Genomic DNA, 13974 nt, shown 5'->3' on the forward strand with positions numbered 1-13974 from the left:
TAATGACTTGAGAATGGATAGAGGAAAAAATTATTAATATGAACGATAAGTTAGCATATCAAAATTAAGTGGTCCTTTAAACGGCGGCAATCAACGGAAATTGAGAAAATTCCTATTCTGAATTAAAATAAGCTGAGAAGAGAAGATAAAACATACATATGAAGTGTGTTTGTAGATATGGCACGTAAGTACAAGCCACCGATGAACTCAAGGGTTGTACAGCAGTGGCAAAAAAATTGGACCGCTCCTTGTAGCTATTTCAAGACCCTTGTTCACTCCAGAGCACGATAGACTGGTAACTAAGACTTTCGTGGTTCGAATCCTGCCAGGGAAGGAAACTTTTTTTTTTTTGTTCCTTATTCAAATTTATTCCCAATACTTTTCGATTGCTGGTAAAATTCATGTTCTGAGAATAATCAGTTAAGTAGTAAAATATCGCTGCAATCGAAAAGTATTGGGAATAAATTTAAATAAGGAACAAAAAAGTTTCCTTCCCAGGCAGGATTCGAACCACGAAAGTCTTAGTTACCAGTCTATAGTGCTCTGGAGTAAACAAGGTTCTGAAATCAGTTACCAGGGACGGTCCAGTTTTTTTGCCACTTCTATACATAAGACATTGAGGAAGAAGTCGTACAGCAAGTTTCAGGCAGACTTATGTAATGGAAAATCAGATAATGTCCTTTGTCTGGTAATGTGGGAAGCATTTAGTTACAAAGAAAAGCAATGTAATACGCCTTAAATTATTAATTGATGTACATAATGATGTACTGAAATTTTGTTGTTTTATTGACATTAAATAGTAATAAATATACAGAGTATAAGGAGTATAAGTACCGGTACCATAATTTTAACTAATGACTATTCATGCCATAAAGAAGAAAAAATGTCCTTAAATTTTGTTTCTAATTGCAATATTTAACTAATTATTAAAGTTTACAATATTAGGCGTTTGGCAACGTTGCTGGATGGGGAGGAGGGGGTTTAGAAGTATACAGTACAGCCCAAGCGGGGTGGAGAGGAAATGAAGTACTCAGTACAAGTGGGTACAGACATACCGGTACAAAACAGATACTCTGTTCTAATGCAGGAGCGACCATGACAATACTGTTGTTTACATAAAACGAGCAGCAAATACAAACCTCCAATCTCATTAATAGAACATTATGGTAAATTTACATTTTATGTAACAATATTTCTCCATTTTTAATTGTAAATCTAAAAAGTAAACAATAATGGTTTTCTGCACAAAATCACACGAACTTTTTTTTCTAATGCAACATTTTAATCTCTCCCGTTTCCATAAAGCAGTAACATTTTTAAACAAATTTCTGGTTTTGTGATTTTTGAAACGGGGTAAGAGACTTCTAGTTTCCAATAATCGTCGAGACTCTGGTACAAAATTTCGCCGACTAGGTAACCTTCTTTGAGGAAAACGTTGACTGTACATCCTTCTTGCCTCACTTGAATTACGACGACTTTCTCCATAAATTAATCACATGTGATATTCCTAAACTGTGAATGACATTGTCGAATACCCTGTACTGAACTGTCATCCGCTCGGCAGTAGACCTATGGACAGGGAGCTTGAACTCAGCTGACCCGTACTTACGTCTGTGCAGAGTACTGCCTGCTGAACATGTTTCCAAGTCTCTCACATCAGAATATTAACAAAGTTAAGCATGCATTTTTATTTAATTTCACGAAAACGTGATAGAACCAAATATTTATTTAAACTAATATTAACTCTTTGCTAGATGTATCTACTGATGTAGTTGTTTTCGTAATTTTAGTAACGATACAAGCAGTATAACTCAAATAAAACAAGGAAAGAAATATTTTTTTCTGAGAAAACTGTCAATTTTTCACCCTATGTTGCATGGACATTTTTGATGCTATAGACCGTCCCCGACGATTGTTAAAAGGACAGCACTTATACCCCTTACACTCTGTATATGTAAATGTACTGTATAGGTTCTTCCTCACTTCATTGCATTTAAGTTTACAGAATGAAGTATAAAAGAGTATGATGCTAACAGCGTAGACTCGTTACGAATTCTGTCTAAAAATGATCAACATATGTAATCCATACATTTTCAGTTTTACAATGTTCCTTACCATTGTGATGTCCTTTGGTTAGGTGGAGGAAAAGTTCTTTGAATTGCGTGAAAAGAGCCAAGTTGGAAGTTCGCATTTCTGGCTAATATATCCAGGGTACGAATATTTGCGGCGCAAATTAGGCCTAGTAATGTATGTGAACAATTCAGTGACCTGCAAGCTACACTGAACGCAATAAATGACAAATACAATTTATTTCAACCCAATTGCTGTATCAGTAAGATTGGAAGTAAAAAAATAAATAAAAACAGACTTACACAGAAATAATAAAATATATATATATATATATATATAAATTAAATTTCATAACTTTTTCATTGAGGTCTTTTCCTTCTTCATGTATAACTTGGTATCCAAGATAATTAGTTAGTTGTGCTTGCCTAAAAAAGTTATTATAACGCAAATTTGTGTATGGAAGGTTCTTTTCCTATTTAAGCCATTACTTAAGGTTTACTATTTGAAATTCCCATATACTGTTAGGAGGATATCTTTTTTACTAAAATGTCTCTAAAGAAACAATAATAGTAATAATAATAATAATAATAATAATAATAATAATAATAATAATAATAAATAGGCCTAAATAACGTTCGACTCTTACCCTACTTGAAGAAGTTCCACTTCAAAACACTTATTAACAATGTATTAACATAAAGCAAAGTGATGTGAATACCACATGTCCGCGAAACTGTTTTGCACAGATGATATTCTGACCTGCTGACCGCCAACTGGACACGAGTTGGCACGCGCTTGCACAAGACTCGTGTTTTCTCTTCCATTATCAGAAGATAGAGAATACAGGCGGTCCAGATGAAACAGAAGAACTTTCTGTCCTCAGCGAGCTTAATTCAGATTCCAACGAAACTTTATGGATGTCATCTTGTCATGCCTTTGCGAGTACACTGGCGACGGGGTTCCAGCCAAGAAAAGTTCAACTTTTAATATGTGGTAAATAAAAGGACGTATAGTAGTGGCAAAAAAAAAAGCCGGACCGACCCTTGTAGCTGATTTCAGAGCCTTGTTCATTCCAGAGCAAGATAGACTGGTAACTAAGACTTTCGTGGTTCAAATCCTGCCTGGGAAGGGAACTTTTTTTTTTGTTCCTTATTCAAATTTATTCCCAATATTTTTCGATTGCAGCGATATTTTACTGCTTGATTAACTTATTATTCCCAGAACACGAATTTTACCAGCAATCGAAAAGTATTGGGAATAAATTTGAATAAGGAACAAAAAAATGTTCCCTTCCCAGGCAGGATTCGAACCACGAAAGTCTTAGTTACCAGTCTATCGTGCTCTGGAGTGAACAAGGCTCTGAAATCAGCTACAAGGGTCGGTCCGGTTTTTTTTTTTTTTTTGCCATTACTGTACATAAATGCATTACTTTATCGTGCAATTGCCAATTCTACTCGTTTCGATCTTTCGTTCATTCTCATACAGATTCTCTTTAAATTTCTCTATTTTCCTTCCTTTATTTTTCATTATTTCCAACTCTTTTCTTTTCCCTCTTTTTCATTGTCTTTTTCCTTGTTCTTCTCTCCTTTCTGTCAATTATTTTCTTTCTCTAGCTAAATTTTTCTTAATTTCTTCTTTTTCTATCCCTTACTCCCTTACACTTTCTTACTCCCGTCTTTTCCAACATTTCTTCTTCCTTTTTCTTTCATTCTTTCTTCTCTATTCTTTCATAACTTTATTTCTTCTTATTTTCTTTACTCCTCTTTTCTTTTTCTCTTCTCCCTTCTTAATTAATTTCTCTTATTTAAAGTTTCTTAATATTTTACTCCCATAATTTATCTCCGTTTATTTAACTCATTCTTCCTCTTTATTCTTCCTTCTCACTTTCTCTCCTATTTCATTTTCTCTTTGTCTCTTCTTTTCTCTCTTTTCCACTTTTTGTCTCTTCTTCTTCTTTAATCCCCCTTTCCTCTTTTTTTTCTTTCTTCAACCAAACAAGAAGACAATCATACCATAATAAAGGAAGAAATGTTTAGCCTTTCCTCCTTTTCACTCTTCCTTTGAATCATTACTTTTTCATATTTCTGCTGTCTTCATCTTTTCATTTCACAGAAAGCTGTGTATTATAATGTCCCTCGTTGCAAAGATAAAATTCGACATGTGTTTTATTTACCGTGGAGAAATTCGTTTCTATGTAACCGTCCAAAGCAGGGGCATTGCGATAAAATACAATCTGGTTTCTAAATACGAAAATGTCAAGGTGGTCAGCTAGCTATAACCAATACTAATGTAAATGACAGTTGGTCAGATAGGCAGGCTTCAGTGGCTGGAGAAATTTGGTTCAGTTTCTGCGGTTTGCATATTGGCTGCTGAATTTACGACATAATACTACTGCAATCAGTCCTGGCAAACAGTGTTAGTGCGTTTATATGATCAAAAAGTAGCTGGACAGACCATTTCATTACTATTATGTTCTATAATGTATAGGTACTAGTTCAGTAATATTATCTGTAGTAATCTCAGACCTCGAGTGACATTTATTAGGACTATTCCGTGAATAAAATTAAAATGTAAATAATATATCCCTAAAATTCGATCACAAAATGTTAATAATTGTATATTAACGAATACTTAACCTATTCAGACATTGTGAAGTTGAAATACTCGTAAATGAATATCGATTACTGCAATAAAGAAATTCAATATTATTATTCAGTAATGTCAATTGCGAAAAGCGAAATACAGGTTTAACAATGTTAATTACATGTACTGCACTTTTCTCTTATTATTATAACATAAATACATTTTCATTATCCGCTGAAACCATAATTTAATTTAACAGTAACAGTGGGCACATCTATACAGTATACCAATGCTTATGTATTCACAGCGAGACATGTTGCTACACAGTGAAGCCCTCTCTGTATAGATAGGCCTAATTAAAACACGAATTTTATTACGGCATACGGAAGGCAGTTTGATCAAAGACATTATTACTATGCAAGGTCTTTGAGTTTGATATGCGATGATGTTACATACATTTGAACATCTGATTTTCTATTAATTGTTTAATTTCATTCACAAAATACAAATTTTATAGGCTACAATTATAGATTAAGTTACCTGTGGAAGCAGGACCAATGTCAGCTGTGCCTTATTTCGACCGTTGCTTACAATCAGTGCTACACGAAAGCATTTTTTATAGCTCGACAAACGCATTCTCGCTGTAGTGTGTAACGCCTGTAACGGAACTAAAGCTGCATCTACACAGTTCAATATTCCAATCGCGTATGCGCGCAATCTGGAAAGAATATTGAAAGAGTCAAGTTTAAAAGGTACGTTCAATTAAGATGCATGAAGATTTTGTGTCTACATGGTGCGCCGTTTTCAACGTGGTCTTCACTGCGTAAATATAATGAATATTAAATATCAATCTTGCATTCATTGCTTTAAAGTTGAAAAGAAAGTTTAACAGTGTAGTTGCATCTTAATGTATTCATGATCATCAATTTACGGGGCAAACAGTTGGCGACAACGACTAAACAAAAGAACGACCATGCGATAAATTGATAGCGATAAATCTAGCTGCAAAACTTATCCCAAAGTGTGACTGTGACTGGTTGGAATTCAAAATTTCATTACACTTCATTGGCCGAAAATGGCATGACGTCATATAAACGAAATAGTCGATCAAATTATATTTTCTGTAATATGTAGCACTAATATTTTGTACAGAGCTAGTTTTCAGTTTCCGTAAATTTTTAAATTTGTAGGTCGTCCTTAAGGTTTTTCAAATATCTAAATCTAGCCCTTGATAATTTGTATATTGATTTTTGTTATTATTATTTTGTCCCTGTAATGTCATATGACGTAGGAAGAACATGTTCTTAGTTTAAACAATTTTTTACTGGCAGTTATAGTAACAGATATGAATTTCATAATCTCAAAATATATGATTTTGTTCTCCGTAACGGAGTTGATTTCGTTAAATGAATTAATTGTTTATATTATATACAGAAAAATTACAGTTAATATTGTGTATGTGTATCACGTTACTAGCAATCCCACTTGCAGTTGCCTTACTTACTTACTTACAAATGGCTTTTAAGGAACCCGAAGGTTCATTGCCGCCCTCACATAAGCCCGCCATCGGTCCCTATCCTGTGCAAGATTAATCCAGTCTCTATCATCATATCCCACCTCCCTCAAATCCATTTTAATATTATCCTCCCATCTACGTCTCGGCCTCCCTAAAGGTCTTTTTCCCTCCGGTCTCCCAACTAACACTCTATATGCATTTCTGGATTCGCCCATACGTGCTACATGCCCTGCCCATCTCAAACGTCTGGATTTAATGTTCCTAATTATGTCAGGTGAAGAATACAATGCGTGCAGTTCTGCGTTGTGTAACTTTCTCTATTCTCCTGTAACTTCATCCCGCTTAGCCTCAAATATTTTCCTAAGCACCTTATTCTCAAACACCCTTAACACCCATAACCTATGTTCCTCTCTCAGAGTGAGACTCCAAGTTTCACAACCATACAGAAGAATCGGTAATATAACTGTTTTATAAATTCTAACTTTCAGATTTTTTGACAGCAGACTGGATGATAAAAGCTTCTCAACCGAATAATAACACGCATTTCCCATATTTATTCTGCGTTTAATTTCCTCCCGAGTGTCATTTATATTTGTTACTGTTGCTCCAATATATTTGAATTTTTCCACCTCTTCGAAGGATAAATCTCCAATTTTTATATTTCAATTTCGTACAATATTCTGGTCACGAGACATAATCATATACTTTGTCTTTTCGGGATTTACTTCCAAACCGATCGCTTTACTTGCTTCAAGTAAAATTTCCGTGTTTTCCCTAATCGTTTGTGTATTTTCTCCTAACATATTCACGTCATCCGCATAGACAAGAAGCTGATGTAACCCGTTCAATTCCAAACCCTGCCTGTTATCCTGAACTTTCCTAATGGCATATTCTAGAGCGAAGTAAAAAGTAAAGGTGATAGTGCATCTCCCTGCTTTAGCCCGCAGTGAATTGGAAAAGCATCAGATAGAAACTGACCTATACGGACTCTGCTGTATGTTTCACTGAGACACTTACAGTTGCCATGCTCCATTATTATTATGTACCGAAGCTAGGTTCTTACCTTTTGTAGCGTCCTGGCGTAAGCATTTAGTGTCAGAGATTGAACTCACCTCTAGGATATACTAACCGATAACTTTCCTAACTTGTTTGGGAACGAAAACGCGCTGTTTGATCATAAGATATGTTTCAAAGACTTACCAATGATTTATGAAATGCGTTGTTTAGGCCTTAGGGCCTGCACTTCGTAGAACCAATACACAACAGAGGAGAACACGATATGCACTATAGTAACTGCTAAACCGTTTAATTTCGCCACAGATTTGAACACACTGCCGATTTCTCTATTCTAGACGTGTAGCAAACAAATTCCGAGAACGTGTGCCCCACGACAAACAGAAATCAACTGAAGAAAGTGGAACTAAGTAGACATGCAAATCATCTGAATGCTTATCTCTCGTTGTTAAAATAAAAAAAAAAGTTTTTTTTTATATAAAACAGTATCGTATGAGTACGCTCAGTGCAGGACATGGATATGAACTATGACATGCTTTGCAGGCAACGATAACCCTTGCATCGATCCGAATAACCCAGTCGATATAATATTAAGTATGAAAGATATGGCGGTTGCAACAATTTCCGAACTTTGATATTGATTCTAATTACTAGAAAAACAACATATCCGACAAGCACGAAAAAGAACTATTCTATAGTTTATCTAAATGTTTTTGGCGTTAGAAAATATCTAAAAATCTATAAATAGAGAAGTTGGAATATATTGCAAACTATATCCTTTACCTTGACAATCATCCTAATTCGGTGCACTAACCCGAAAATATTTAGCTTCTCTCATGTCCCTCTCTAATAACAGTCTTTCATTAACGAGTGCATACAACTCCTCAGACATTTTTATTTGTTCTGGAGACTTGGCTTGGGACCACGCAGGGTGAAGAATTATTGTGGAGATTAATGGGATAATGATAGCAGTGAGAGGAATCCGGAGAATCTCGAGGAAAATCCCTTAGCGCACTCTTTGTTCATTGTAAATTCCTTCATGACCCAGACGGGGTTCGAATCCCGGTCGAAACTATGAAAGACAGAGAGGTTGACCACTCGGTCAAGAGTGTTCCTCTCTAATCATCCTGGGATGTTATTTTTCCCCGCTATAATAATATGTTAGAAAATTAACAGAAACATCTTTTGATGAAAAATGTTCATGAGCTAAAGAAAACAGAAAATCAACAGAAACAAGAGCCATCTTTCGGTGAAAAGAGCCTATGAGCTAAAGAAAACATAAAATCAACAGAAACAAGAGCCATATTTTGGTGAAAAGCGCCTATGAGCTAAAGAAAACAGAAACAAGAGCCATCTTTCGTGAAAAGCGCCTATGAGCTAAATAAAACACAAAATCAACAGAAACAAGAGCCATACTTTGATGAAAAGCGCCTATGAGCTAAAGAAAACAGAAAATAAACAGAAACAAGAGCCATCTTTTGGTGAAAAGCGGCTATGAGCTAAAGGAAACATAAAATCAACAGAAACAAAAGCCATCTTTTGGTGAAACGCTCCTATAAGCTAAAGAAAACCAGAAATTCTTAAATGACTTATAATTGTCTACACGTTTTTTTTTTTTTTTTTTTTTTTTACTTTAGATCCAAATTTTCCTTTCGATTCTTGAAAGCATAATTTGTACAGTCGTGTTCCTAGACTTCCAGCTGCATACCTATGGATTTGGACGGTGTACGAATGAGTAAAAGATGCCATGGATTGCACTACTACTATATTTGAGTTAAGAGAAAACAAACTTACTAGAGCATTAATGCGAGCTGTGATACGGTGTCGCGGAGCTATGAGGATCCGAGTGCGCGCAAGAAGCGGAATAAGTAGCATCGATTTTCAAGTCAGTATATTTCGTAAACGAGAAAAAAGTGAAACGAACGACTATCACCACGTTTCTTAACGAACGAAAATTATCTTAAATATGCATTTTTATTAAATTCTAGCTACACGACCTGGGACGGTTCCCTTGTTAGTCTGAAGCAAGTCAAGGCCCTATCGGTCCTATCCTATGCAGCTATACAGCCTATCCTGATGACAAAGTTAATATTATGAAACGATTTGCCGCGCAATAATATTTGAATACGTCAATGTTGTCATACCAACTCATTCTTCATATCAAATTACTCATCATTACAAATTTGATATGTTATTTCTTTATTACTGGATTTATAATGCTGTCGTAAAAAATAACGTATGAAACACGTTTATAACGTTGTACAGTTAGCACACTCCTCAAAATTAGAAAACTCACTTCGCTCGTTTCCTAAACATTGACTCATGCAATAAAGCTGAATATTATAAACTTGTTTCATAATATGCTATTTTTCTACCAAATGGGGAGTACTTTGCGTCATTCACTAAGCGTCCCCATCTATAAGCGACACACCGAAACTGTAGTTCTTTCTATCGCCGTAGACGTTTCCATTGATGCATCATGGGAGGCGGACTGCACGGCACCGCATGATTAACGGAGCAATAGTGGAATGTCGGTAGGGGAAACGAAAGTACCCCACGAACACCTACCACTAAGCACAGTCTTTGTTGACCAAAATTTCCACTTTGGCCCACAGGGAATCGAACACGAGTTACTAGCGTAGAATGGAGTCGCTCTAGTCGTTTGGCTAACGATGTGCCACTGTAGATTATTAGTAACATTTTACTGAAGATATTTCACCCCTTATCTTCGTTTGAGTGCATTATGCTAGTTGAGAGTCTAAATGATAACTGAATTCATAGCTCTAAGTGACGTATCTCTGCACATAATAAAAACAGTAGATTGCAAAATCCACTTTTACTTGAGAGTAATCGATGAGAGAACAGATCTGTTCTTGGAAGACAGACGTTCTGTATCACAGAAATATAACAAATCATTTAGGATTCTTGCTGGCCATTTGTGATAAAACATATTTCTGAGGTCATTCGTGCTTGTCCTCTGGTAAGAGCCATCTACATGTTCGGTCTCATGGGTTTATCTCCATAAAGACGAACATAACTTTCAGATTATTTATCAGAAGACTTGATGCACTTCCTGTCTGACAAGGACATTCCTTGTACGCTAATAAAAAATTTCAATTTAAAAACAGATAAATAATTCAATGTGATGCAAATATAAAAAATATAGTGTCATTAGCTGCAATAGTAGATAGTTGAGTTTTGAAAGAGGAGGGGCACATACAATTTGAATGATCATGCCCTAAAAAGCTTATTTTTGACTTCATTTCTTGTATGTAAATTCCAAACTATTACTTTTTGGTGAAGCGAATTATAGACCTACGAGTAGGCCTATTTGCTTGTTGAACTCTGAATTGCTGAGCACTTTTTATTTGAGCTACAGACAGTAAAAGGAATTCTCTACTGGCCACAAGCACATCCATTTCCATTTTCCATAAATTGATTTATTAAACTGTTTGTTACACATTCCATATCATAGCTTTGGTCTCGATGGGCCTAGCTACAGTCCGCATTTCACGAGAAGATCCGAGCAAGGAATGCAAGTTTTTCCCCCACTCTTATAACCTATCCCAGACATGGAACCGGCAGGCTATTGACTGAGCTTTGTTTGTACCAGCCGGCCAATGACACAAATCCCATCCACCTGCTCCTTCAAGAACGCTGAGTTACTGGCTTACTCTCTCCTCTTACCCCGCAAGGACCATACTCCCCTCGCAGGGATCCGCTCGTGAATTTTGGACAGTAATTTGCATCATGAGTTAAAAGTTTGATCTGCAAATATTTAACCTGATCTTATTCACATAATTGTAAATGAACAATTTAACTTATTATTATTGATAATTATTTACATGAGTGACAGTTATAAAATGAAGTAAGGAAATGCAACTCTTTAACAATAGAAATAAATGAAAATGGAATTATAAAAGAGTGATGTGACTTAATGTAATCAATTGTAACAAAAAATTCAGAAATTTAATAGACTGATGATAAATTGCAGGAAACAATTTCTAGTAGAACCAAAACAGGAAAGGATTAGTTGTTTCAGGAAAAGTAAAACTGGATATACTATGGATTATATAGACAATTTTTCATAAATCTGGTTTCTAAATAGCTTTTCTGTGTCGGAAAATCAATCAATTCCCTCACTTAATGGAATGAAGTTGCTTAATATTTTGACTAATGGTCAGCTCTTATGAAGCTCTCGATATTGGGTTCTTAATTACAAATTTAGTTTAGATCTAACTGGTGGGATATAAAATGGAATTAGAATATTTCAGCGGAATCAACATTAATATTATATTAATAGATTTCTATCAATCGGGTTTTAGACATGGACACAGCACTTCTACAGCCCTACTTAAAGTGACTGAGGACATCCGTGAAGCTATGGATAGGGGTGAAGTAACGGCACTAACTCTTCTCGATTTCAGCAATGCCTTTGGTTCTGTTGATATCGACTTGCTTCTTGCAAAGATGAAGGCTTTGCACCTGTCAGACAATACCTTGAGCTGGATGGACTCCTACCTACGTGACCGCCAACAGTGTGTTTCACTTGATAATCAATTCTCCCAATGGAGATGCACAAAGGCGGGAGTGCCGCAGGGCTCCGTATTAGGTCCACTACTTTTCTCTATCTACATTAATGACGTATCAAAGAACTTACAGTATTGCCGATATCACCTCTATGCCGACGACCTACAACTTTACATACATTCCAGACCCAATACGATCAATGAATCGATTGACAAGTTAAATTGTGACCTAGCCACTGTCTCCACTTGGGCGGCCAATTTCGGACTCGCACTTAATCCAAGTAAGACTCAAGCCATAATTATTGGACATAAGCGTTTAGTTAACTCCCTTAATAACAGTAATCTTTCAGTTGTTACTCTTAACAACACGCTAATCCCTTATTCATCTGTCGTAAAAAATCTTGGCTTCTTTTTTGATAATAATCTAAGTTGGAATTTTCAAGTTAAAGAAACGATAAAAAAAATCTGTTCCTCCATTCACTGTTTGAGTCGCTTGAGAAACTTCTTGCCCCAGCAACTAAAACTTACCCTAGTGCAAACCCTAGTAACGCCGCACTTCGATTATTGTGACGTTTTGTTAAGTGACCTAAGTTCTGAATTGTCAGTCAAGTTACAGCGAGCTCAGAATATGTGCGTCAGATACGTGTGCAACATCCGACGGTATGATCACATATCACCGTCCTTCGCAAGTCTCTCGTGGCTCCGACTTAAAGAACGTAGAACTTTACACTCTTTGTCTTTACTCTTTCGAATTCTGCACACTTCAACACCAAATTACCTTTCGTCTCGTTTCTCTTATCTATACTCTAACCACGATGTAAATACCAGATCACTTATCTGTGGCACGCTAAATATACCTCTTCATAGAACATCTTGTTATTCATCATCTTTTACAATATCCACCTCGCGTCAATGGAATTCCTTGTCACAAAGTATTAGGGGCTGCAAGACAATAAACACCTTTAAGAACAGCTTAAAAGATAACCTTATTAGCATTTCACTCCAATCATACTGATTTAAACTATCACTGACTACATTGTTACTTTTTTCTTTAGACATCATCCTGATTGTGCTGTATTTTAATTGTCTCGTAATAATCTCTTTCTATTATCTAATATTATTTGAAATATATTAACATTCTATGTATTTTAGTTTAATTCTGCTACACAGTTTATTTCAGTGTTTAATTAATAGTTCATAGTATTTTGTTGTTTAATTTGTAAATAACTTTTGTATACATGTAACTCTCATCTCAATCAAATTGTTGGATTCTTTGTAAGTTCATGCATATGTATATACACTTTTTGCTGGTTGAGTGGAAGAGAAGGCCTTACGGCCTTAACTCTGCCAGCTAAAATAAATCATTATTATTATTATTATAAATGAAGAGTCCACTGGAAAAATGATGGATGTCATTTGGAATACATTTTTCAGGAGAAGCAATTGAAAGTTTAAAATGCTTAGCGCTCAAAGCTTCACTGTGATTTTCCGATCGTTACTGGACAATGACTATCAGTGTTAATACCATATAACTCTCTATGTACATTCTATATGTCTTAAGCTATGCATTGACAGTCTTGGTTCATTTTCGACAAGAAAGTGACATCCATCATTCTTGCAATGGACTCTTAAAATATCGAATAAGTGATCTATAACTTAGCGTAAGCGAACCAAATATTGGTTGGGATGGTCTAGTTTGGTTTCCTACTGTTTAGTTATTTGTTATCAAAATGTTAAATCTTATAATGCAGATATAATTACTGCTTTATCTAATCGGATAGGGGATGTTTGTTTATGTTAATAATCTAGTAGAGAACTGGAACAGACAAGGTAGCTTACTTTGAATGTTTTATAATATAGCGTTAGCTAAGAATGAAAACTTAATCAAAAGATAATCTCGTAACATCCGTAAAAAGTGTAAAAACAACAGTTTCTATATCTGATTTATAAGTTAAATTTTGTCAATTATGTTCATAAAATATAAAAATGAATTCTACAGACAGTGTTAACTTCCCCCTGTAAAGTTTGGTTTACGTGAGAAACGAGGTTTTCATTCATAGCCGACGATAGAAACCTAAGGAGTTTATTCCGTATCAACTCACTTGAATGAACGTTGTTCTTGCAACGAGGTTTCCTAATTAATGTAGCATATTACAACTTGCTTCTAATTAAGTGATTATAAGGTAGGCCCTAAAGTAAAAATACATAGTTGTCTGAATAATTTCGAATTACAACTGTTTCTGTATCCAATTTAAAAGTTAA

General features: G+C 35.3%; 1 protein-coding gene across 3 annotated transcripts in view; it reads right to left on the bottom strand.

The window, feature by feature from the left end:
- The window catches only part of LOC138710683 (monocarboxylate transporter 14), a 261013-nt gene that overhangs the window by 187139 nt on the left and 59900 nt on the right, over positions 1 to 13974 (bottom strand). Inside the window, exons 1-2 of one of the 3 annotated variants that reach the window (XM_069841742.1) lie at positions 7370 to 7569; positions 5194 to 5371 (exon numbers count right to left, since the gene is read on the bottom strand). The exons of 1 other annotated variant lie outside the window; for it this stretch is intronic. The gene's annotated coding sequence lies outside the window, so the exon portion shown is untranslated. Of the gene's footprint in view, positions 1 to 5193; positions 5372 to 7369; positions 7570 to 13974 lie in introns of those variants that run through there. One more of the 3 variants, XM_069841740.1, reaches the window with a different exon arrangement.

Source organism: Periplaneta americana, chromosome 12 (assembly GCF_040183065.1).
Source record: "Periplaneta americana isolate PAMFEO1 chromosome 12, P.americana_PAMFEO1_priV1, whole genome shotgun sequence".
In the NCBI taxonomy this organism is placed as follows: Eukaryota; Metazoa; Arthropoda; class Insecta; order Blattodea; family Blattidae; genus Periplaneta; species Periplaneta americana.